The following is a 26,311-nucleotide window of genomic DNA, read 5'->3' as shown; positions in this document are numbered from 1 at the left end:
AATGTATTATATCATATCATATCATATCATATCATATCATATCATCATATCATATCATATCATATCATATCAATCATATCATATCATATTCCCACCTGATCCCAGGTGCCCCTAGATATGTTCAATTTTAATAGATACTACCAAACCCTTCCCCAAACACCTCTACCAATGTTCACATTCACCAGCAGTGCATGGGATTTCTGGCTTATCTACAGACTTTCCAAAACTTGGTAGCTTATGTGATTTTGATGTTGGGCTCCTGGTTGGTATGTGACATTACCAAGTCATGGACTTACTGGCTTTTTTGTTGGTGGTGTTACTCTCTGTTACTATGGAGTTAGGCATTAACATTTGGATAATCTCTTTGTCCAACTGTCTAGTTAGTTACTGTGCCCATTTTTTCTGCTGTGATATCTTTTCCTTGAGTCTTTGTACTTCTGTATATATTATGAGAATGAGTCCTTTGTCTCCTCTCTCGCTCTACCTCTATTTCTATCTCTTGAGATTGTGATACAGAGAAGTTCTTAATTTTCTTTTAATGAATTTTGTCATTTCAACCTTCATGGTTAGTGTTTTTTATTGTTTTTAGAAAACTTTCTTCTACCGAGACCACAGAGATAGAATGCTTTGTCTTTCTCTAAACACATCATTATTTTTAAAATTTGAATCAGAAATGTATTAAAAATCAATGTGTTGTGGGGCGCCTGGGTGGCTCAGTCGTTAAACGCCTGTGTTCGGCTCAGGTCATGGTCCCAGGGTTCTGGGATCGAGACCCGCATCGGGCTCCCTGCTCAGAAGGAAGCTTGCTTCTCCCTCTCCCACTCCCTCTGCTTGTGTTCCCTCTCTCGCTGTGTCTCTCTCTGTCAAATAAATAAATAAAATCTTAAAAAAAAAAAAATCAATGTGTTGTATGATTTCTGTTCTTTCTTTTTTCCTTTTTTTTTTTTTTTTAATATGGTAGTGATGAGCCACCTGGGTTTTTTTTTTTTTTTTTAAGATTTTATTTATTTATTCATGAGAGACAGAGAGAGAGACAGAGGCAGAGGGAGAAGCAGGCTCCCCGCGGAGCAGGGAGCCCGATGCGGGACTCGATCCCAGGAGCCTGGGATCATGACCTGAGCCAAAGGCAGACCCTTAACCGACTGAGCCACCCAGGCGTCCCTCTTTTTTCCTTTTTTAAAAGATTTGCCCAGGGACTCCTGGGTGGCTTAGTCTGTTAAGCGTCTGCCTTCGGCTCAGGTCATGATCCCAGGGTCCTGGGATTGAGTCCCACATGGGGCTCCTTGCTAAGCAGGAAGCCTGCTCTCCCTCTGCCTACTGCTCCCCCTGTGAGCTCTCTTTCTGACAAATAAACAAAATCTTAAAAAAAATATTATCCATTCACTTTAGAGAGACAGAAAGAGTGGAGGGGTAGAGGCAGAGGAAGAGGGAGAGAAAAATTCTTGCAGACTCTATGCTGAGTGGGTAGCCTGACGCAGGGCTCCATCCCACGAACCCAAGATCAGACCCAGGTGAAAACCAAGAGTTGGATGCTTAAGTGACTGTGCCACCCAGGTGCCCCTATTGTGTGATTTCTGTAGTGACTAGTGTTATATATTCTTTTTTCCCCCCAACATGGCTAACAAATGTATTACGAAACTATTGTATTGTGTTTTCTTTTCATTTGCTTGCACAAGTCATTTCTTGATATAGATTCACATCACCACAATCTTGGAGTAGACTTCTTCTGTGATTTGTCTCCATCTTGTCCTGTCTGTAGTGATGCACAGAGTCCATCATGGAGCTCAGTCCCAGGACCCTGAGATCATGACCTGAGCTGAATTCAGATGCTTAACCGACTGAGCTACCTAGGCACTCCCATCCATGATTTATTTTATTTATTTTTTATTTTTGGAATTTGTAAGTGTGGCTCTGAAATCAAAGATGTTGACATCAGTTGCACACTTGTGAGAAACTCAGACCCCACCCAGAAATCCAATTCAGAATATGAATTTTAACAATTTCTCAGCTCATTGTACACATTAATATTGGAGAAGTACATGTCTAGCTCACCTACACTCTTCCATTATTCTATGCCTGTTTTTATGTCTATAGTACATTATTTTGATAACTGTGGATTTGTAGTGTGCCTTAAATCAGGAAGTGTGCTGTTCATTTTCCAGATTCTTCTGGGTATGTGTTATCCTGTGACACCCATGTAAAGTTAGGGTGGATTTTGATCTTTCTGCAAAAATGGCATTGGGAATTTGATAGAGACTGCATTAAATCTGTAGACCACTGTAAGTTTTATTGACACATCAGTAGTTGTAAGTATTCCAGTGCAAGAACATGGATGTTTTTCCACTTATTTCTTCTTTCAAATCCTGAACAATATTTTATAGTTTTCATCATTCCAGATTTTATCTCTAACATTATGTTAAATTGTAAGCATTTTATTTGGGGGGATGTTACTGTAAATGTATTATATCTCTATTTTTGGAATTGTTCTTTTTCATGTAGAAACAACAAATTTTTTTTTTAAAGATTTTTTTAATTTATTTATTTGAGAGAGAGAGAACGAGAGAGAGCACATGAGAGGGGGGAGGGTCAGAGGGAGAAGCAGGCTCCCCGCCGAGCAGGGAGCCTGATGCGGGACTCGATCCAGGGACTCCAGGATCATGACCTGAGCCGAAGGCAGTCGCTTAACCAACTGAGCCACCCAGGCGCCCCGAAACAACAAATTTTTATGTGTTGGGTTTGTATTCTCCAACATTGTAAAATTTTTATGAGTTTTCACAGCTTTATAACAACAAGGATTCCCGTGAGAGGAAAATGGCCGTGGGGTAGGAGGACCTGAGACTCATCATGTGTTTCTCTAAACACATCATTATTTTCAAAATTTGAAATTTAGGAAAATGTCAGGAACACAACTAGATAACTACGAAATCATCCTCAATACCCCAGAAATGGACTTGAAGACTGACAGAACATACTTCCCAAGTAAAAGGAGAGAAGAGGCCAGATCAAGGATGGCAGAAAGATTGGAGACATGGTTTAAAGAGAGAAGAGTGAGAGTGCTATGGAAGACAGGGAACTGTGGCTGTAGGGAAAGTGGCATGACAAAGGAGCACTCAGGGGAACACATAAGGAGAAGGTTCCCCCAAAGCCATTGGCTTGGACAACAAGAGGGGGTTGAATTTCATGAGTTCTTGGAGCTAGTATGTCTTAAAGCCTGGAGTTTTATTTATTTATTTTTAATTAATTTAATTTAATTTAATTTATTTTTTTAAGATTATTCATCTATTTATTTATTTGACAGAGAGAAAGACACGGCGAGAGAGGGAACACAAGCAGGAGGAGTGGGAGAGGGAGAAGCAGGGAGCCCGATGCGGGACTCGATCCCAGGACCCTGAGATCATGACCTGAGCCGAAGGCAGACGCCCAACGACTGAGCCACCCAGGCACCCAAGCCTGGAGTTTTAATGGTCAGCCTGCTTGGCTGGGTTAGAGCGAAGAGGGCCATGTGCTGCTTCTGGACTAAAGGTCGGTCAACAGCCTCAGGACAGACAACCTAGAAACAGTTATCTGAAGAATTCCAGGGGCACACACTGGGGAGATTATTCAGTAGTCTAGGAGTGTTTCCCTGAGAGAAAACATTCAGTGAGATGTGTCTCCAAGAACACGGGAGTTGGATGGCACCATTTCCCTCTCCTGCCCTGTAGCATAAACACAGAGCCCCACTCAGGAGGACACTGGCTATCTGCCTTGCTTGCACCAAGCCCGACCCCGCTGTGCTCTGGGAGGACTCAGGCCCAGCAAGGTGGGCCCTGCCCACATCACATCTCCTGAGCAGAGACTTCTGCAGGGCCTCATTTGTGGTGGGATTGATGTCAGGTTTCATTTCACAAGCAGACCAGAGCACACCTAGTTAAAACTCCCCGTAGTCAGTCCAGGGAGCAAACATTGCCCGGAGTAGGAAAGGAGAGCCTCTGCAGACCACTGGTATGAAGGATAAAGCAGGACACCTCACGGACATTTCTAACATACAGAGGAAGGCAGACTTAGACCAAATGCCAAGACAGAAGAATTCATCCCAAATGAAACAACGAGATATAGCCATGGCCAGAGATCTAAGGGAAATAGTTATTAGTAACATGTCTGATGGAGAATTTAAGGCAACAATCATAAGGATACTCTCAGGGTTGAGAAAAGGATAGTGAGAACCTTACCACAGAGAGAAAGTAGTTAAAAAAATGAATCAAACAGATTAACAATGCAATATAGGGGATTGGAAAGAGGCTTGCAATGAACAGCAGGCTGGAAGAAACAGAGGACCGACTTGTGACCTTGAAGACCAAATAAAGGACAATACTTAATCTGAACAAAAGAGAGAGAGAAGAATCATGCAGCACAGGATTTGATTTAGGGAACTCAGTGAGTCCATTAAATGTAGTAACGTTCTAGGTCTTGGGCTTTTCTGTGCTTGGAGAGTTTTGATTCCAGACTCAACTTTCATTCTTGTTATTGGTCTAAGAAGATTTCCCATTTCTTTGGTTCAAGGTTTATAATTCAGTCTTAGTAACTTGTACATCTTTAGGAATTATTTGTGGGGTTTTTATCTTAGTTATCTGATATGTTAGTATATAATTGTTTATGCAGTTAAAGCATTGCCAGTTTTGTTTATTATTTTGGTTAAACTGGGCGTTACTTTCGGTATTATTTATTCTGGTCCCTATTTTATTTATTTCAGATTTTTCTTTGCTATTTCCTTCCACTGTATTCTGTTGTGGACTTTGCATGAATATTCCTAACTGGTAGTCGTTTGTCACCTTCTTTACTTGTACTGTCTTCCCCTGGCTTTGATAACATGTTAATGCTGGTACCACAGAGAGAGTATTTTGATAATTTCTCTTATCTTCCCTCCTTGGAAATGTTTGAGGAGATTTGAGGTCCTTCCTCCTTAAGTGTCATTTGGAATTATCCAGTGAATTCATCTGGCACAAGACATTTCCTTGTTGGGAGTTTCTTCATTACTCTTTCAATCTACTCGGCAGTTGTAGATCAGGTGTGATTTTTTTATATTTCTTCATGGTGGAGTCCAAATAAGTTATACCTTTTCTGAAATTTATTGTTGTCTTTTGGTATCAATTTGTGGGTATATAATTATCCATTGTTTTCTCTTATAGTTACTTTTATTTCTATGGTATCAGTTCTACTGTGTCTTCTTTCACTTCTTCATTTCTCATTTCAGTTGGTCTTTTTCATTCTTACTTGATTTAATTAAAGGGCTGTCAATTTTGTTGATCTTTTCTGATAGCCATCTCTTCATATTGTTGATATGTTCCTATTTCCAGAAGATCCTGTTGTGTTCATTCCAGTTTTACATTTCAAATTCCTTCTTTCTTGGACACCTGGGTTGCTCAGTTGGTTAAGCATCTGTCTTTGGCTCAGGTCATGATCCTGGAGTCCCAGGATCTAGCCCCATGTCTGGCTCCCCACTCAGTGGGGAGTCTGCTTCTCCCTCTACCCCTCCTGCTCCCCGTGCTCTCTATCACTCTCTCTCTCAAATAAAGGAATAAAGTCTTGAAAAACACAAAATTCCTTCTTTCTAAATATTTTGTGCTCATGTGGTACTTGTCCTGATTATTTGAGGTATAGGAAAGTGATTTGTTCTACAACATGACAATACCACAGAATTATCTATTAGGATACATGGTCAGTACATTGTGTGCAAAGGTACATATTCATGGAGGAATGAAGTCCTGATGATTCCTTCTCAGCCATCTTTCTGACTTTCTCTGATTGATTGGAAGCTTGTACATTAGAAGTCATCATATCATCTGAAAGTGTAAGTGGAATGAGTTCGCTTTTCTCCTTTTTGATATCTTTCAGCTATATCTTCACATGACACCCAGAGCTTCCTGCCAAATCCAAGTATAGAAGATTCTTTCCAAAAAGTATCAATGGGTAGATAAAAAATAGTGCTGTTGAGAAGTTACACTTACTGACAGAATGGGACAATGATGGGGAGAGTGAAGGGCATCAAAGGCATCATGAAAGACATATCCAAACTGAGACAACTGCCTTTAATAAGAATCTCACTGCCAGAAGTGAAGGATATACAACATTTTGGAAAACCACCCTATTTTAGTCAGCTGCATCTTACAAAGCATGTTTCTGTAAGCAAAACCTCCAAGTATTCAAACATACCTCTTTGTGGAAAGACAGTTTGAAAAATCTGGGTAGTTACCTAGTCCTTGCTAAAAAGAATGATTTGGACCATTTTCAAAATAGGATTGGATTGACCTTTCAGTCAAATATTTCTGATAATCAGAGATTTAAAAATGAAGAACCAAATGCTAAGTGGAATCCATTTGGGAAGTCCTTCACAGAGGACTCAACCCTACAAAATTACCAGAGCATTTTCAATGGAGACAGAATTGCTAAATGCAGTGAATCAGAGAAGACATTTAACCAGGGCCCCCATGTTTATAGATGTGTGAGGATTCAGTTTCCAGAGAACCATTATGAATCTAGTAAAGGTGGGGATGTGTTTTATGAAAGCTCTAACCTTATTATACATGAGAATGTCCATTTGGGAGAGAATCTTTTTTTTTTTTTTTTTAAGATTTATTTATTTATTTATTTGACAGAGAGAGAGAGACAGTGAGAGAGGGAACACAAGCAGAGGGGGTAGAAGAGGGAGAAGTAGGCCTTCCGCCAAGCAGGGAGCCTGATGTGGGGCTCGATCCCAGGACCCTTGGATCATGACCTGAGCCGAAGGCAGACGCTTAACGACTGAGCCACCCAGGCGCCCCTGGGAAAGAATCCTTATGAGTATAATCAATATGGGGGTTCACTCAAGCAGTCCTCCAATGTTGGTGATCATCAGAGAATTCTTGAGGGGAAACACTCATTCAGATGCAATGAACCTGGGACCATGTTTAGTCAGTCATCAAGACTATACATAAATAAGACAGTCCATACTGAAGAGAAACCTTACAAATATAAAGAATGTGGGAAGGCCTTTAACTGACAACATCACAGAATTCATACTGGAGAGAAACCCTACAAATGTACCTACACACATACTTTCAGACATTATTCACAAGCTCAGGTTATTACCCGTATTTGTGAATGACTGGGTATAGATTAGAGGTTCCAACAGTCCTTGTTGGGTTCAATTAATTTGGTACTGTGCCTCACAAAACTCAGGGAAACACTTATTATTTCCAGCTTATGAAAGGATATGGATAAAGGATACAGATAAGTAGCCAGATGAAGAGGTACATAGTGAGGTCTGGGAGGGTCCAGAGCTCAGGAGCTTTTGTCGCTGTGAAGTTAGGGTATGTCATCCCCTGTGTGGATGTGTTCATCAGATTGGAAGCTCCCTAAACTCCATATTATTGGGATTCCATGGAGCCTTCTTCATGTAGGCATCACCAGTCATAACTCCATTTGCAGCCATTCTCCCTTCTCTGGAGTAAGGGGGGTGGGGAGATGAAGCAGAATGTTCCAACCTTCTGGTTATGGTCTGGTCTTTCTAGTGGCCAGCTCCCATCCAGGAGCCCATTGAAAGCCACTTCCCTAGAATAAGAGATACTCCTACTACTGTGATCACTTAAGAATTTACACGTTAGGGGGCGCCTGGGTGGCTCAGATCCTTGAGCGTCTGCCTTCGGCTCAGGTCATGATCTCAGGGTCCTGGGATCGAGTCCCGCATCGGGCTTCCTGCTCCTTGGGAGCCTGCTTCTCCCTCTGCCTCTCTCTCTCTCTCTCTCTCTGTCTCTCATGAATAAATAAATAAAATCTTAAAAAAAAAAAAAAAAAGAATTTACACGTTAGGAGCTTTGTACCAAAACCAGGGGCAGAGACAAATATATATGTATTCCATCATGACATCAGTAAAAAAGGAATAATATTAGTCCAAAAGCATAAATTCATAAACATTAAAAGCATTAGTAACAGTTGACCATACATTGTAAACACGATATAATGTCTTTAGACTTTGGTGAATATTGCAGATTAAATTTTTCATGGAAAAAGTGTACCACAATTCATGTTTCCACGCTGATTTCTCTGGTTTTGAATGTAAATATTGGACCCTGGAAAATGGCAGGGGAGTATTTGACACTGGGAATGATCTTCCTGGTCCAGATTTTCCCTAGAAACATGCTGGAGTTCTACCTCTTATGTCATCATTTTCCTTTACTGGACTGGAACCAGGACAAGTTTGAGAGGTTTTTCTCAGTCATCTGAATGTAGGCAAGTGTTGGTCATTCCTTCTAGTGGAATCCCAGACACCTTGGTAGCTTTTGGTTTGAAACATTTTCTCCATCATTTTCTAGTTTCACAGAGTATCCAGAGGTTGTTCATTGGCCACTCTGGCCCCTTGAATATCTTCCAGGCCATCACTATCAGTCCAGGTAGGCAAAGCATTAAGGAACAGTTCCACATTCCATTGGCCACTCCAATGTCCTTTGCTGGATCCTACCTTGGCTGGTCAATATGACAGTTCCTTTGTATGTATGGGAGAAGAAGATGAACAAATACATCACAAACATTATAGACTTTGGATCCTGTTCTACTATACCTTGTGAGGAACACATAGACTTACTCTATGTAGCATTCAGATGTACCTCAAATGTTTTGTGTGTAGGACTCATTATGGTTTTCATTCTGTGCATGCACAAGCTGAGGGGCCAACAACTTCATAGGAAATATCACACCTAGATCCTCCCCTGAGATAACAGTTACCCAAACATTCTTGTCCTTGGGAGCACCTTTGTCACTTTATATTCTCTCTGCCATTATTGTAATTTCTCTCTTTTTTATTAGACCATGTGGAGGGAAATGAACAGCTGGGTCTTAATGCATGTTTCCAACCTGCCAGCCCTTTACTCTGTTGAGTGATGACCACTGTGTATCCAGGTCCTTCTCTGTATCCTGGAGAAATTATAAAACTTCCTCATCTCATGGGAAAAATGTAGTCTGTTTTCCTCGATGTAAGTCATTTTTTTTTTTTTAAAGATTTTATTTATTTGACAGAGAGAGACACAGCGAGAGAGGGAACACAAGCGAGGGGAGCGGGAGAGGGAGAAGCAGGCTTCCCGCGGAGCAGGGAGCCCGATGCGGGGCTCGATCCCAGGACCCTGGGATCATGACCTGGGCCAAAGGCAGACGCTTAACGACTGAGCCACCCAGGCGCCCTGATGTAAGTCATTTTTATGTGCATGCCTCAAAGAGTATATACAATTACAAGCCAGTCACATTGTATGTAAAATTGTGATTGAGATAATCTATCATAGTAACTAATAAATTATAGCCATAGAATGAATCCTTTTATAATTATTATATAATTATCCATACAATTGTTATATTTATGGTCCCAGGAGATAAGGTCAGAGTCCAATCAGTGATGAAGTAGTTTCTCCTGAAAGAATGCAGAGATACTCAAAATGTCTTTGAATGTGTATCTTTCAATATGATATGTTATATTTACCTAACATTTACCTGGGTGTTGGGTTCTGAAGACAGTTTCACAAAGATGGTTAACAAGTTTGATGGTCCTTCAAGAAACTGGTGCTTCTGATGGTCAGAGCAGAATGTCTACATGACAACAAGCATAGGCATTAATACCTGCCACATTAGGTCCTGCCTAAGTGCAACCTCAGGAGTGGAGAAGATCCTTTAACAGTGCAAAGTTAAGACCCACAACAAATCTAGAATCATGAACACAACTACAGCTACCTGTAACCCATGTTAACTGAAGTACAGGCTTCTTACTCCAGAGAGCCCTGCCCAGGGACAGGATACATCACACCTGCATCAGAGGATGCTGCTCCACCAGGATAGGTCTGTGCTCTATCTGATGACCCAGACTCAGCCTAAGGTTTCTGCTCCCTGGATCCCTATGGGGGCAGTCTCACTGGGGACACACTCCTCAGTCCCAGGGACTCTTTGGAATACATAGGGATGTCCTGTGTAGACTGGAGTTAGGCTGGCACCAGAATCTGAATCTGCTTTCATCTCCAAGAAAGATGAATGAATCATCCAGGGTCCTCTTCTCCCTCCATAGGAGGAATCTCCTTCTGGGTTCCTCATACTGTGGTAACAAACACTGAGCAAGTATAGAGATGTAAACAGATAGAAACTGATTATTTCCATAGCATCCCATTATTAGAAAAACAGATGAAGAGTCATGATCCATATCATCCAGGAATTTTTAGATTAGGGCAATTGGGTACATTGTTGAATTCAGGATTGTGGAGTCAATGTGAGGAAGAAGAGTGGTATAAAGGGGACTTTCAATTGGGCCACTTCCCTGTCTGTGTTGTTGTGTGCGTTCTGGTGTCACCCCTGATGGGTCATCCATGGACCAAAGAGTATTTATTATTAGTAGTAGCAGCATTTATTTGACATTCTTCTTAAAAAAAGCTTTCTAGGGCGCCTGGGTGGCTCAGTTGGTTAAGCGACTGCCTTCGGCTCAGGTCATGATCCTGGAGTCCCTGGATCGAGTCCCGCATCGGGCTCCCTGCTCGGCAGGGAGTCTGCTTCTCCCTCCGACCCTCCCCCCTCTCATGTGCTCTCTCTCATTCTCTCTCTCTCAAATAAATAAATAAAATCTTTTTAAAAAAATTTAAAAAAATTTAAAAAAAAAGCTTTCTAATATAATTGTCCCAGAAAATTCTGTTTATGTTAAGTTGCTGTTTCTTTTATTTTATGAAATAGAAAGGAAAGAGACTAAATAGATTAAAATAATATGAACTCTGTGTGTTCATCTTCTTTTGAGAGGCTTAGGAATGACAGCTGGAAATATCCCAGAGGCAGGGAGGTTAAAGCCTATAGCCAGCTCCCTCCCTAGGTCAAACCAGATCTACCTCCTTCTGAGGCTGTGTCCTTGTTTGGTTTGGCCCTGGCATCTCCTCCCTTCCCAGGACAGATTAGAGAATAGATTCTGAGTGGCTGTTCCTTTCATCTCTCCTGGGCTGGAGCTCACAATTCCCAAAACCCCAAACCGGATAAATGGGAGAGCAAAGGACTATATATCTTAGTGCCTTCATTTCTGTTTTTATTATTAAATCCCATGCTTCACAAACCTTTCACTCAGAATCCTGTTTTCCATTCCTGCAGATTCAGTAGTTGCTCAAGTAACAAAACATAAATCTATGTATACATTATGACATGATTAAAATAACCTAGCTAATTAACATCCCCACCACCTCATAGTATTAGAATTTTTTATTTTTGGTGTTTTAATTAATTTTTGTAAGAACATCTTAAGATATACTCTCTTAGCAAGTTTCAAATATAAAAGACCTAGAATTATGTGTAGTCACCATGCTGTACTTCAGATCTCCAGAACTTATTCATCTTGCGTAAGTGAAATTTTGTACCATTTGACCAACATCTCCCACTTTGCCATCAGCCACCTCTTGGCATCACAATTCTACTCTGCTTTTAGGAGTTCAACTTCATTAGATTTCAGATATAATTGAGATAATACAGTGTTTGCCATTTTGTGTGGCTTATTACATTTAGCATAATATCCTCCGTGCACGCCCACATTGTCCAAATGGAAGGGTGTCCTTCTTTTAGGACTGAGTTTTGTATAGATAGACACATAAATAGATAAATATTATAATATATATTATTTATGATACATATTTTGATACATATATCATAAATAATATTATGTAATATATATATATAATTATCTTTAATCACTCCTCCTAGAAAGCAGGGAAATGACTCTTCCTATTTGCTAGAATAACTAAAATTGAGGGAAAAAAAATAGAAATTTGTAACACCAAGGATGCCTGGGTGGCTCAGTTGGTTAAGTGCCTGCCTACGGCTCAGGTTATGATCCCAGGGTCTGGGATCAAGTCTCACATCATGCTCCCTGCTCATCAGAGACCTTCTTCTCCCTCTGGCTGCCACTCCCCCTGCATGAGCTCTCTTTCTTTCTGTGACAAATAAATAAAAATAAAATCTTAAGAAATTTGTAACACCATTGTGGAGGAATTAAAATAAGCATATATTGATGAAGAGAATATACATGGTACAGGAAAATTGTCATTTACTTATAAAATCAAACATTTTTCTTTCCTCTTAAAAACGCATAAATGCAACAATGAAAACTCTCTGAACTACTCCTCCTTTCTGTATTTTTACATTCATCCATATTTCACTCATATAGAATACAAACATTTCTTTTAATCGATAGGGAAAAGAAGATGAAGCAGAATGGTGGGGCCCAGTATCTAATCTTCTTGGTTATTATAGGACCCCTAGTGCCTACCCAGCTCGCAGGGTATTATGGGGATGAAATCGTATGTGTGAAGTTGCCCACACGGTGCACCATAACTTCCTTGTGAACAGAAAATCAGTGCTCAATCAACATTGCACTAATCGATATATACACGTTGTTTTCCAAATAGAGACTTGCTCAGACATCAGTGTATTCACTAGCCTTCTTTCTGTAAACTTTAAAGTGCTATGAAAGATGTAGTCCTTCAGGATGGTGATGGTGATCTTTGCTGTAAACTGTAAACTGTGTAAACTCACACCAGTGAAAAGTAAATAGTAAATTCTTAACCTGGGAACTCCCCAGGAGTTGTGTTGACGTAGATGGTGGGTGTGGGGGGCTCAGGTGCGCTGTGCCTGCATTCTCTAGTGTCGCCACTAAACGAGGGTCCCCAGGAACAGCATCAGCACTAACAAGTACTTGGGAAAGATGCCAATTCTCAGACCCCATTCCCAACCTGCAGAATCACCATTTCTTCTGTGGGACCTGGAACACCGAATGATTTCTGTGCACAATGAAATGTGAAACACATCATCGTTTATCAGCCTGGATTTACAGTAAAGATCGCAGGGAGAGGTTTTTGTTTTAAAGATTTTATTTATTTATTTGACAGAGAGAGACACAGCCAGAGAGGGAACACAAGCAGGGAAAGTAGGAGAGGGAGAAGCAGGCTCCCCGATGAGCAGGGAGCCCGATGCGGGGCTCGATCCCAGGACCTTGGGATCATGCCCTGAGCTGAAGGCAGACGCTTAACCAACTGAACCACCCAGGTGCCCCCTCCAGGGTGAGTTTTAAGAACCACCATCACCTGGGCCCTCTGCCAGAGTCTGTCTATTGGTCAGGGTGAGAACATCAGTGCTGCTTTAACTATGCGCTTCAGGTGCTTCTCGGGTAGACCAGGGTGAAGCCCAAGGATTCGAAGGTATATTTGTGAAAGTTGACTTCAGCTTTCATTTGAAGAGAAGGTAACAGACTGGTCTGGAATTGGAAGGGGCAGGTCAGTGCAGCCCACGTTCCCTGTGGCAGGATTTGTGGCTGTCTGTGGGAGGGGAAGACATCTGAAACCGGGGAAGGAGAAACTCACACGCAAATGTCCACGTAGGAGCTCTTTTTTTCTGAATCTTCCCTGTGAAAAAGTAAAGGAGTCGGTAGCCTTTTGTGCATTTCAAGTTCCTTCTGCCTCTGAGCTGATGATAGCAGGTGAAGAGGCTGTGCTGAGGCCTTTAAAGGCTTACAGGTGTGATTTCTCTTTATAAGCTCACCCGAGAAAGAACCCTGTAACAGAAGCGAGAGGAAGAAATGGCTGCCTCTCAGGTAAATCTTGTCTTGACTTAGCTCAGGTTTTCTTTTTCTTTCTTTCTCTCTTTCTTTCGAGAGAGAGCGAGAGAGAGAGCACAAGAGGGGTAGGGTCAGAGGGAGAAGCAGATTCCCTGCTGAGCAGGGAGCCCGATGTGGGACTCGATCCTGGGACTCTGGGATCATGACCTGAGCTGAAGGCAGACGCTTAACCAACTGAACCACCCAGGTGCCCTTCAACCAGGTTTTTCTGTGCAGCATGAATTCCTACCAGCCTTGCTGTCTAGCTTGCTTCAAGGAAAGACTTCCTGGGACACCTGGGTGGCTCAGGCAGTTAAGTGCCTGCTTTCGGCTCAGGTCATGATCCCAGGGTCCTGGGATCAAGTCCCGCATTGGGCTCCATGCTCAGCAGTGAGCCTGCTTCTCCCTCTGCCTGCCTCTCCCCCTGCTTGTGCTCTCTCTCTCTGACAAATGAATAAATTCTTAAAAAAAAAAAAATATTTGAAATACATTGAAGATTATAGGACATGAGAGCAATCTGTGGCTTGAAATTTCATAAAAATACTATTTTTTCACAATTGGAATCCTGTTAGGAGTTGCTTTTTTTTTTTTTTGTACACAGAATCACAGCAGTGATGAGTCTTTCTACATGCTTCAGACCACTAGTATCAATTTGTCTTGTTACAGCTGATGTTAAATTTGTTCACTTGGTTCAGGGTTTCTCCACTGGATGCCCCCAGAAAATGAAGGCTCTAACCTTTGTTTACTGGAGATCCTGGCCTTTGTAAGTAAAGATTCTAAATTAGTCATGGACCTGTAAGTTTCCATTTTATTCTGCACACTATGACAGATATTCTCTCCTTTATTTTTATTTTCAGCAAAAGGAAACAAGTATCCTATAATTACTGTATGTTCACATGTCTTAAAATTGTATCGTGTAACTCAGCAAAAATGACAAATGACATGATTTCAAGGAAATAATCAGACATTGTTGGTGTAAAGAAGGAAGTATTCACAATGTTTTCTCATCACGTGAAACTTTTCCTTCCCTGGTTATCTGTAAACTTCACTCTACATTCATGATAATTCTAGAAACTTAAGTGGCATAGAATTGTTGCCCACATCTTAAAAAAAAAAAAAATCTATTCCTTATTTCTGATTCAGCAGTACTTGGAAGTGGAGTTCAGGAGCTGAACATTGAAAATCCTAAGTATCCTAAAGAGGCCATCAGGAAACAGTGGAGAAATAATTTGCTACGTCCTTCTGTAATGTGCTCTCTTCTCTACCGAGCATAGTGCTGGATTTGAAATTGAAGATTCTCCAGCAAGAGTCATGTTTCTTTTTCTTATAAACAGGGCTTGCTGTCTCTCATCTGAATCTGGTCAACTTCTTTGGAAAAGGAAAGAACCCTGGGATGTGACGAGAAAAGGAGACCGTAGCCACACACCCAGGTAGGTGGGAATGAATGAAGCAGAGGACACAGGTGAGAGCCAAAGATCAGAGGAGAAAACCCAACCTTAAAATGTGATTTGGGATGCTCTGCTTGAATGATTCTGGTGGTCAAAGAGCGACATCTTCTGTCTTCTCACTCTTCACATGCTCCTACATCCTCTAAGGACTTACCTTCTGTTCTGGTGTCTTCCATGGCATTCACAGTAAGAATTGAAAGCCTCCCCATAGCCAGTGAGGGCATATGTGATCTGATTGCTATTCCATTGCTTGTGGAGGTCACGGAATTTCTAAGTGGAGGCCCCAATATGATTTACTCCTCTCTGATTTTTTTGGGTGCACTTGTGTCCTGGAGACCCACAGTCTGGTACAAAATCAGGAATATGGGGTACATTGACCCTCCCCTATCAAATCTTGTGCAGAGCAGCCCTACCCGTGGAGATTTCCCCATTGACCAGACTCTGTGCTCCGTCCTCAGAAGTGTACCTGGAAGCTTCACTGTTTACATTGGGCTCACAGTAGAATAAGTTGGGCCCCTTCATTAAGACCTAATTGATGCTAAGCCTCATCAAGGACAAAGTGCCAGAATCTGGGGATGGGACCCTGGAGATGGTAGTTGTAAAATCTACACACGGGATTCCAGCATGAAGCCAAAGCTGAGAATGATTTTTCTAAATATTGCTTGTCAAAATTTCATGTATAAAAAAGGGTGCTTGTCTGGCTTAGTTGGTAGAATATGTGACTGTTGATTGTGGGGTCATGAGTTCGGGCCCCACATTGAGTATAGAGAATGCTGAAATGAGTGAACTTAAAAAAATTTCATGTGTATACGAATCACTTGAGGTTTACATTAAAAACAGATTCTGGGGCCCCACACTCAGATATCAAGACTCCCTAGATGTGGATGAAGCCCATGAATTTGTATTTTTAACAAACCTTGTGGTTGCTGTCCCTAGAATTCATTTCTAATAACACTAAGCTAGAGAAAGCAGAAGAGCACACCTGAGTCCCTTGTATGCAACCACCCCTATCTCAACACAAAGACTGCCATTCCCAGGGAAGACTAAGTTTCTGGAAAGATGACATTCTCTGCTCATCCCCTGTGAGTTGGGAAAGGACTAGATAAGGCAGACTGAGTCTGAACCTCAGGAAAGTGCCAACTTGGGCCACCCAGGAGATGGACCTGCCAGGAACCCTGTTCCCTGAGCTGTTCTGTGAAGGGAGGTGCGGGGACTGGCAGCAGAGCCAGGGAGGGCAACTTTGTGGTGTGAGCTCATTTTTGACAGAAGCTGAATTGAAAATTGTCTGTTACGCTCTGCAAGCCACATTTGGGCAGGACTATTTTCAGTGGAAATTCTGGGGTACCTGAGCTCTGTGCCCACTGTGTGAGGCCCAAAGTATGAAACAGGAATCCAAGGCATCAGAAGGTCTGTTGGACATGATGGGTATCTTATGTGTTCATATTGTACCAGGTAATCCTGGATGACCTTCCCCATTCCCCATCTGCTTTGGGGCCCTCTGCACTCTGGCAGGTGCAGGACTCAGGACTTTGAGGGTTTCACCTGCTCTTTGTGAGCATTGTGTGAAGTTTTGGCAAGAGGAAAGGCAGAAATGGGAGAAAACATCAGAAACTCTGGGTGTGATAACAATGTTGGTCAGAGGGAGGACTGATCTGTCCATGGACTCTGGTTCCAGCTTGCCTGAACGGTGAACTCAAGTGTGAGCTTGGTTTAGATAGGATTCAGGTGTAGTGCTCTGGAGACCTGAGCTGGTGAAGGGAGGGGCACATGACTGCACGTCTTGGCCCTAAGAGGGGTGGTATGCACCATGAGTCCTCTATGTGCATGTGTAGCACTTGCAGGTGCTGTAGGGAGCCATTACCAAAAGAGAAGTCTGGGCAAGTGAAGGCAGAGTGCTGATGGTTTCTTGTGCACATGTGTGAAGCTGAGTGAGGGGAGGCAGGGAAAGAGGTCACACTGAGTCCTGACCCCACATTGCAATCAGGTGAGATATTTAGGCTAGATGAAAAAAGTGCTCAGACTGAAAGGTGGTACTGCGTGGTGGTAAAAGATGAATTGATGTACAAATTTTTTAAGAGTTACTTTGAGCAGTCTATTCAAATGGTTAGGCATGCTCCACCTGTAGGAGATAGCAAGGAGGTTTTTATAGAGAGGATATGGAAGCAAAGCAAGGGGAGTGTTTCACTGGATATACCTTAAGCAGTTGCCTTTTTTGTCCCTAAGTTCATTTTCTTCCATTCCAGTGCATTGGCTGTGAATTAAAATGTGGTTTGCTTACAGAGGCTACTGAAACATTAGAGCCATGTCAGTCTGTGGCTTCCTGGTTTAACAGTGGAAACACAGTATTTTTCTTAAATCGATTTGCAAGTGTAGTTCAGCAATTGTCCACTCATTGTAAGAATGCAGTCATGATGGTGCAACAATCTCATGTCTCAGAACCACCGAGTTAAGGCACATGTGTACAAATCAGAGATCCACATTTCATGATGTGTGTGATAGGAGACAGGTACATTTAATTATAAAAGTGTACAAACAAGGGGGTGTTTCACCAAGGGCCCTGTATTTACAATTACCATGGGGTATGTTGTGTTTTAGGAATGCAGTAGATTCATTACTATTGGTGTGAAAACACCTTCATATAGCATTAGTTAAGGAAAGGGATTTGACTGTAGGATAAGACAATATTTATGTAATCACTGAGCAAGGTACAAGATATTTTAGTGCCTCATATAATTTCAAATAGCACTACATATGCACTTTGAAATTGCACAAGGAGGATACCCTTCAGACTGATGAGCTGTTACGTCTGAAGATGAAACTCTTACTGGGGGCAATTAATGGGCATTTTTACTTAAATGTTTTCTAAGTTTGTATCGTATAATTCTTTACAATTAAAGTTATGCCTATGTGTAGATGTTTTCTATCTCTAGCCTTTTTAGGAGCTAAAAAAGAACACTGCTGTTTATGTCTGAATCTCAGCAGCCTTTAGGGGGATCTACTCCAGTACGGATGTGGTTTTGGAATATAGGTGAGGTTTTGTGGGGTGAGGGCCAGAGCCAACGACCAAGAAAGCATTACTGAAACATCTTTGGTACAAAAGGTGGTTTTATTAAAGTATGGGGACAGGACCTAGGGGCTAGACAGAGCTGCTGCACCAGGGTTGTGAGGGGGTGGCCGATTACATACTTGGAAGTTGGGGGAGGTAAGGAAAACGGGAGATTTTCAAAAGGATTTTCATATGTTAAAGATGACTCACCAGAAACCGGAGGTTTTGCCAAGTTAAGGTTGTTTTTCCTTCTAGGAAGGCATTAATACCTTTGGGAGCTTCCTGGAAGAATATCACCATATCCCACCCAGGAATGTGTGTGTGTGGGAGGAGAATAGGTTGCAGGGTGTCAGCTTGTGCTTTGTCCTGAACTAGCCTTCTGCTCCATTTCCCCCCTGAAATCTTTAAGATTGTTGAAGGTAGAAGGTCTCATCCTCTGTAACATCTTCCTGCTAAATAGGGCATAGAGATGTCCCTACCTATGGGTCAATATTGGTCACTTGGGGAACATACAGGGGAGTTAGGAGAGGCAGCTGAATCCAACGTGGACAATATCTATGAACCTCCTTGAGTAGAAAGAATCATCTGTCAGCTGGAAGTTATGTCAGTGAAGGAATCTTGACAGGCAGGGAGGCACCAGAAATAAGAAAATAAGGTTAATATTGTAATGAGAAAGAAGGCTGAATAAAGGACCTTTCAAATTTAACCTGAAAATTTTCCTCTAGTCCAGGAGTTTAAAGCAATTACTAAAGGAAAGAGATCATTTAAACCACCAATTTGAGTATTCATGGCAATTAGAATCCCAGGAATATTTTTGTGGTAATCTGGAATGTATACACAGCGTTGTTTTTATGATGCACAAATTAGAACTTGCACTAACAGTTAAAACATCTAATGCATTTTATTTTGTAAAACCGCTTAACATATTTGTATTTGGTATTTAATAGAGAAATGTTAGAGTATCATTTAGGGCTTTGAACGTGTACTTGTTTTTTAAGATTTTGAGTGTGTGAAAAAACAGCATGAGAAGGGAGAGGGTCAGAGGGAGAAGCAGGCTGAGCAGGGAACCCGATGCGGGACTCAATCCCAGGACTCCAGGATCATGACCTGAGCCCAAGGCAGTTGCTCAACCAACTGAGCCACCCATTATTAAAAGCATTCATCTACCAAACATTCTCCAGTCTCAAAGAGGGAACAGAGATGGATGCTAGGTGGTCATACAAATGAATCAACAGAACATGTCCATCATTGTTTCAAATTTGGAAGGTTGGCTGGGTTGGTAATGGTTTTAATAATGTGTCTGTGATTCCGGGCAAACCCCAGAGTACAGCCTATCTGGCCTGGGGGAAGCCAGGGCCACAAGTTAGAGTCACATAGCCATTGGGTCCTAGCCAGGAGCCAGCCATTTAATACTGGGCCTCCTTGAAGTGCACTCAGGATTATCAAGGGCTAGTCGGTTTTGAAGGGCCGTCCTTTGAATTTGTGTGATAATTTCAGGCCCATATTTGATTGGGGAGTTAGGGCTTGATAATCCCCTTTTTCTTCAAATTGCTCCATGGGCATAAAGGACTAGGAAGGCATCTTTAGAGTCCATATAAATATTTTTAAGGCTTTTGCCAATTGTAAAGCATGGGGTGGGGGGTGTTAACTCTGCTTTGGGGGAAACATATTTGCTGACAGGGCTTTGTCCTCAACAGTCTAAGACTGACTAGCATACCCAGTTTTTACCCTCCTTTTCCATGAAACTACTGCCATTTAGTAAACCAGCTGTTATTTGCATTTTTAATAGAGGCATCTTTTAAATCTGGTTGACTAAAATAAACAAGATCAATAACCTCTGAACAGCTATGCTCTATAGAAGTTATGATGGTCGGGGCGCCTGGGTGGCTCAGTTGGTTAAGCGACTGCCTTCGGCTCAGGTCATGATCCTGGAGTCCCGGGATCGAGTCCCACATCGGGCTCCCTGCTCAGCAGGGAGTCTGCTGCTTCCTCTGCCCCTCCTCCCTCTCATGCTCTGTCTCTCTCACAAATAAATAAAATCTTAAAAAAGTTATGATGTTCAGGTCCAGGCAAAAGGGTAACTGGGGTTAAAGTTTGACAGGTTTAAGTATTTCAGGCATATCTATAAGCGTTACCTGGTGTTTAATAAGTCAGCTTCCCATCATCCATTGGTGGGTTTTGGCTGTGAAGTCATTAGTCAGGGATTGTCCTAGTGAGCTTTGAGGCTCCTTTTACCAGGACGGCTGTTGTATGCTTAGCTAAACCCTTGGTTTGCAACTGTACCTCAATAGAGGCGGCTTCTAGGATAAATAGGACTAGGAGGGATGAAACCATGAAGCAGCCCTTTTGAGGTCCAGCCTTAACAATTTCCTAATTACAAGGAATCACTGGCAAGTGGGAGAAAACTTGTAAGAGATAAGGGCATCCCCAAGTACATTATCCAATCATAAAGTGGGGTCATCCATTATCTCCATAAGTACATAGTTAACCCATAGAGTGGGGTATGTGCTGGCTTTTAAGGAGGGATTTTGTCATCCCAGCCACACAAAATTGGTAAAGATGCTAGTTGAGTTATACAGTTGTTGGGGGATTAATCCCCTTTTCCCATTGTTTAAATACTCATGTTATATCCGCAGAAAAGCATGAAGATTATCTATGCATGAGCTATTGTGTAGAAATAAAAAATATTTCTCTGAAGTTTACCTCGAGTTGTCTAGCTTAGGCAAACAACATTTAAGGACAATCAAAACTAGGATTTAACATCCACAAAGGTGGGTTATTGAAACTTTTTTTTTCTAAAATAACCCTCATTTCCAGAGGTAGCCAAATCAAGACTAATTTGTTTGCAAAACCAATCCAATTTTAACAAACGTGGCCTGATTATTTACATAAGCTCAGCAAGAATAATGAGCATATAGAGCTTTTTAAAATTTGCTTTGCTGCAAGTTTTTCCAAGGAATCTCTAGGTTGAACTTTTAGTAGCCTCTCCAGGCCAGAAGCCAACCCCAGTACTTGCTATCAGACATGCCTGCAATACCTACAGACTTGGGTGACTTCTTCTCGAGGTCCCCAAAGTATCCTGAGGTTCCTGTACCTGCCAGGAAGTGACATTTCTTTACTCACCTGGTGAGGCTGTTGGGAACTCTAAGAAAGGCATCAGGCCAACCTTTCCAAGGGGCTTTATGGCTCCAGGTTTCATAAAGTCAACCTTAGTTCTTTAAAGCTCTTCGGTCATATCTGAGTCTACGCATGTCTCTCTCAAATAAGACATTCCAGGCAAAGCCTTGGTAAAATAACCAACATTTCTAATGGTGTCCTGTTACAAGGAGAACAGATTCTTATTGAACTTTTGCAAATGACTGACTGCCATGGAAGAAATACTTACATACTGAGACCTTTTTTCATTTTGCAAGACAATAAGAACAGTTAGAAATGACAACTCAGAATGGACATGGTTAAAGATCTGATGGGAGTTTACAACATTGCTGGCAAGGAAATCAGGTTATTTCTGTGACAAATAACTTCAATCAAAATATCAAGTGATGATCTTGTATTAAAACATTAAGGGGCGCCTGGGTGGCTCAGTCGTTAAGCATCTGCCTTCGGTTCAGGTCATGATCCCAGGGCCCTGGGATCGAGCCCCGCATTGGGCTCCCTGCTCCGCGGGAAGCCTGCTTCTCCCTCTCCCACTCCCCCTGCTTGTATTCCCTCTCTCGCTGTCTGTCAAATCAATAAAATCTTTAAAAAAAAAAAAAATTAAAACTTTAAGAATTGCATATCCTCTCTAGAATAATTATAGCATTTATCCAAATGTAACCTAAGGCTCATTATTTGTTTAACAGTGCTTCCAGAGAAACTTAACATGCCAAATAGAAAGGCCTAATGAGTTAGAGACTTCATTTACAATTTAAATCTTGGGAAATTTGTTAAAACCTTAAAGTTTTAAAGCATATGCCTAAATAGGATTAGGGATCCTCAAAGATAAGGGCAAAACAAAACACAAACTATTTTTCTGGGAAGACAAAAGAGAAGAACTTTTTTTTTTTAATCAAGAGCAGACTGACCATTCAAGAAACTTTTGTCTTTTGAACAATGAATTTCAATCTTCTACCACTGTACTTTTAAAATCCTTCTCTTAAATCTCAGTCCATCCTGACCACACCTAAAATTTTCTAAGGATTTCCCTTCACAAACCTTCTGCAACTTTCTTCTGCATTAAGATTTTGTGCCAAGCCATTTCTTTCCAAATAACCATCTTAGGACAAAATTTTTTTAACCTTTGACAAAAATGCATTCCCATTCCTTTTATCTTTCTTACTCATCTACTTTTCTGCATAGTAGCTTCCCTTGTTTCCATCAGTTTTAATTATACTTAGCAACTTTTGCACTCCTAGAAACCTTAGTCTCCAGTGAAAACTAAGTAGTAACCAATTGTCAACTGTCATACCAGAATTCTTTAGATGGCAAATTTGCGAATCCGTTAAGCACAAAGCATGTTACCAACAGACTCATATCCTCAGGTTTTTGCAATAAGTAGTCAAAAGCACAAACCTATGTCCAGTACTCAATGCTTTAACACTTTATCCTAGTTGGATAAGACCTAGATGTCCAAGGAATTCAATCCCATTTATCATCCAAGCAAAACTCTAAAGTTGGCCAGGTTACCAAAGACTTTGATGAAAGCTATCTTAAAAATCTCCTATTAAAACTTTTGAGACAGACAAAATGAACCATTTTATTTATTGCTAACAAATGGAAACGAGATAACATGAGCTTATTTGACCTTCAGACCTTGATAGAATAAAATTTTCATGTTTACTGCTAAAAGGTCTATCTTAATTAAACCAAGAAACTTAGCTTAGTTTAAATAGCGAATTGTGTTCCACCTGGGCCCACCCCATTTTCAGTTTTTACCTGAGACTGGTGGGGAAGTCCAGGGGGTGCTCTTCTTTGCTCCTTGACGGCCAGTTAGGAGGAGGAGCCAATGGTGCAGGAGGCACTGAGGATGGCACAGAAGCCAGTCATGCAGGCCGCCCTCAAGGTGGTGCAGAAACAGGAAGAGGGATGGGGGAAACAGAAGAGGCAAAGTGCTGCCAGAAGGCAGAGAGAGGGCTTCCAGTTCTAGAGCTCATCAACTCCAATAGAGGAGCAGACTCCATGTTTTCCCACAAGCAAGGGGGAATAGGCAGTCCGTGTCAGGCCAGAGAAGACAGGGAATATCCCCAAAACAAAGGGAGTTTCAGCAACTGCTTGGGAATATTCCTTAAAGTCCCTGTCCCGAGGTAGAGTAACAGTTGGTTCCTTATAGCCATTAACGCAGGAAATGAGGGAGGGAGAGAAGCTCCCACATCTATTAGGAACAGTGAGAGAGAGAGAGAGAGAGAGAGAGAGAGTCAGAGTCCCCTTTGTCTGGGCCGGCCTGTGCTTCCTCCAGCAACCTAGGTTTACTTAGAGGCGGCCTCGTTAGATAATTATCATCTAGTATGTCAGGAGTTTACTAGCCAACACATTCTGCAAGAGGCCCTTAGGTTGGGGTCCCGATGCAGAGCGATGAATGCCCAGGTATGAGCAATGAAGGTACACTAGGTCCATTTGCCCTATTTACTGCAAAAGAGACCTAACTAATAGATCCCACTGCAACCACGCAGTGTTACAGGAGCTCAGTCCTTTCCTAAACTTTGCAATCCGAATGGTTTCCAATGGGTTAAAAAGCATCCCAAAGGAGAATCCTTCGGGACTGAATAAGCCCACTGAGGCCATGCTAGAGAAGTTCCATTACCAAAGAAAATCTGCACCCCCCCCCCCCCCCCCGCCGCCCCGTGCCCAGCTCCCAGGTGGTGTCCCACTCACAGGATAGGTCAGAGGTTCCTTGTGTCAAAGCAACCTGAGGCATCCCCCAAACAAAATCAGTATGATCACAACTGCCGTTAAAGACCCCAGTAGGAGGGAGGCCTGCCCTCCCCCCACTTCCCTATTGCATTCTAGACTATTATGGGTGCTGGTGTATAAACCACCATTTTAAACCCATGGAAAACACTAGAAAAGTTGAACAAGGGGAAATTACCCAATTTTGTAGCTTACGTAGTTAGTAAAGGACACTGAAAGAAAACAGTAAAGATAGAAATTCATCATGGTTCTAAGCAACATTCCAACAAATGTAGTCTTTACAGCCAACTTCCCTAGGTAATGGTCCCTGGTTGGTTTTTAATTCCATTGGGGACTGGTTTTGGCTGGCTCCCAGTGGAGGTCCCGTGGCCAGAAGTGGCTAGACCAGGGATGTGGAGGGCATCACATTAGATCAAGAGGAAACCTCACATGGGAGTCTGAAGATTGGCAGCCATGCTAGTCACTTAGGTGGCTGTCCCATGCCCAAGACAGACAAGTTTGTATAAGGACAGGAATAAAGAGAGGGCATTAAGTTTCTGGGTCTTAGTACCATCCCAGCCAGGGTACTAACTCTCAGCCAGAAGGCAGAGTTTCTCCTCCCGATAGAGTAGCCACAGGCTAGAGGATTGCAGCCTGACCAACCAACATGAAAGTGGTACAATAAGACCATACTCCCTGAAGAGCCCCTGAAATGAGAGTAAGGAAGAGAGAAGGTACTCAAGTTTGCACCAAAGCTAAGTCCAGATATAAAGACTCAAAGCCCCACGTTCAGGCAATAAGTGGTGGGATTTTGGAATATAGGTGGGGTGAGGTCTGGAGCCAACGACTAAGAAAGAATTCTTGAGACCTCTTTGGTGCAAAAGGGTGGGTTTTGTGTTTAAAGATTTTATTTGACAGAGACAGCGAGAGAGGGAACACAAGCAGGGGGAGTGGAAGAGGGAGAAGCAGGCTTCCCACCTAGCAGTGAGCCCGATGTGGGGCTCGATCCCAGGACCCTGGGACCATGACCTGAGCCCAAGGCAGACGCCCAACGACTGAGCCACCCAGGCGCCCCAAAATGGTGGTTTTATTAAAGCACGGAGATAAGACCCATAGGCAGAAAGAGCTGCTGCCCTGGGTTTGTGAGATGTGGCTGATTTTATACTTGGGTGTTAGGGGAAGTAAGGAGAAGGGAGGTTTCAAAAGGATTTTTGTACGTTAAAGGAGACTCACAGGATACCAGAGGCCTTGCCCTTTCAAGTATCTGAAAAGATGAGGGCCAAGTACGTCCTGGATACAGTGGAATCATGGCTCATTACAATAACAGAGCGGAGAATTGGGAACCACATAGGAAATAGGGCAGAGGTAGTTACCACCCATCAATGGGGAATATTAAAAAGAGTAACATCCACATATGAGATGGAGGAGAGGGGCACCTGGGTGGCTCAGTTAAGCGTCTGCCTTCGGCTCAGGTCATGATCCCGGGGTCCTGGGATCGAGCCCCACATCGGGCTCCCTGCTCCGCGGGAAGCCTGCTTCTCCCTCACCCACTCCCCCTGCTTGTGTTCCCTCTCTCGCTGTCTCCCTCTCTCTCAAATAATTAAAAGAAAACACATTGATTTTTAATACATTTCTAATAGAAATTTTAAAGATAATGATGAATTTAGAGAAACACAGGATTCTATCTGTGTGGTCTTGGTGTAAGTAAAAACTTCTAAAAGCAATGAAAAACTAACCATGAAGGCTGAAATGGCAAATTAGTTTACAAAAATATTAAGAACTTCTTTGCGTCACAAGCTCAAGAGAAAGAAATAGAAGTAGGGTGAAAGGAGACAAAGGACTCAATATATACAGAACTACAAAGACTCAAAGATGTCACAACAGAAGAAATTAGACCCTTTGACAAAGAGATTATCCAAAGGGTAATGACCAACTCTATAGTAGAGTAGTAACACCACCAACAAAAAAGCAACTAAAACCACAACTTGGTAACACTGCATATCATCCAGGAGCCCAACATCAAAATTACATAAATTACCAAGTTTTAGATTGTATGTGATAAGCTAGAAATCTGATATACTGCTGGCAGATGTGAAAATTGGTACAAGGTTTTGGGGAAGGGCTTGGTAGTATCTATTAAAGCTGAACATACCTAACCATATTTACCAACAATTCAGTCCCACATATATCGCCAACAGATATGTGTGCATGTTCCACTAAAACAAATTATAGATCTTACATGCCAGCACTATTCATGACAGTCCTGCACTGAGAACCTCGCCCTCCCATTAACAGGAGAATGATGCGATCACTTGATATTCACACAATAGAATCGATTTTTTTTTTTTT

The 26,311-nt window shown here is 42.1% G+C and overlaps 1 protein-coding gene across 1 annotated transcript in view; it reads left to right on the top strand.

Annotated features, from left to right (window-relative positions):
• The window catches only part of LOC117997779 (zinc finger protein 345-like), a 62,293-nt gene that overhangs the window by 32,405 nt on the left and 3,577 nt on the right, over positions 1-26,311 (top strand). Inside the window, exons 3-4 of the transcript XR_004675882.1 lie at positions 12,750-14,366; positions 14,938-15,033. The gene's annotated coding sequence lies outside the window, so the exon portion shown is untranslated. The remainder of the gene's footprint in view (positions 1-12,749; positions 14,367-14,937; positions 15,034-26,311) is intronic.

The sequence above is a fragment of the Mirounga leonina genome, unplaced genomic scaffold (assembly GCF_011800145.1).
Source record: "Mirounga leonina isolate KUSES-001 unplaced genomic scaffold, KU_Mleo_1.0 Mir_376, whole genome shotgun sequence".
Taxonomy (NCBI): Eukaryota; Metazoa; Chordata; class Mammalia; order Carnivora; family Phocidae; genus Mirounga; species Mirounga leonina.
This window is presented reverse-complemented; position numbering and strand designations above follow the sequence as displayed.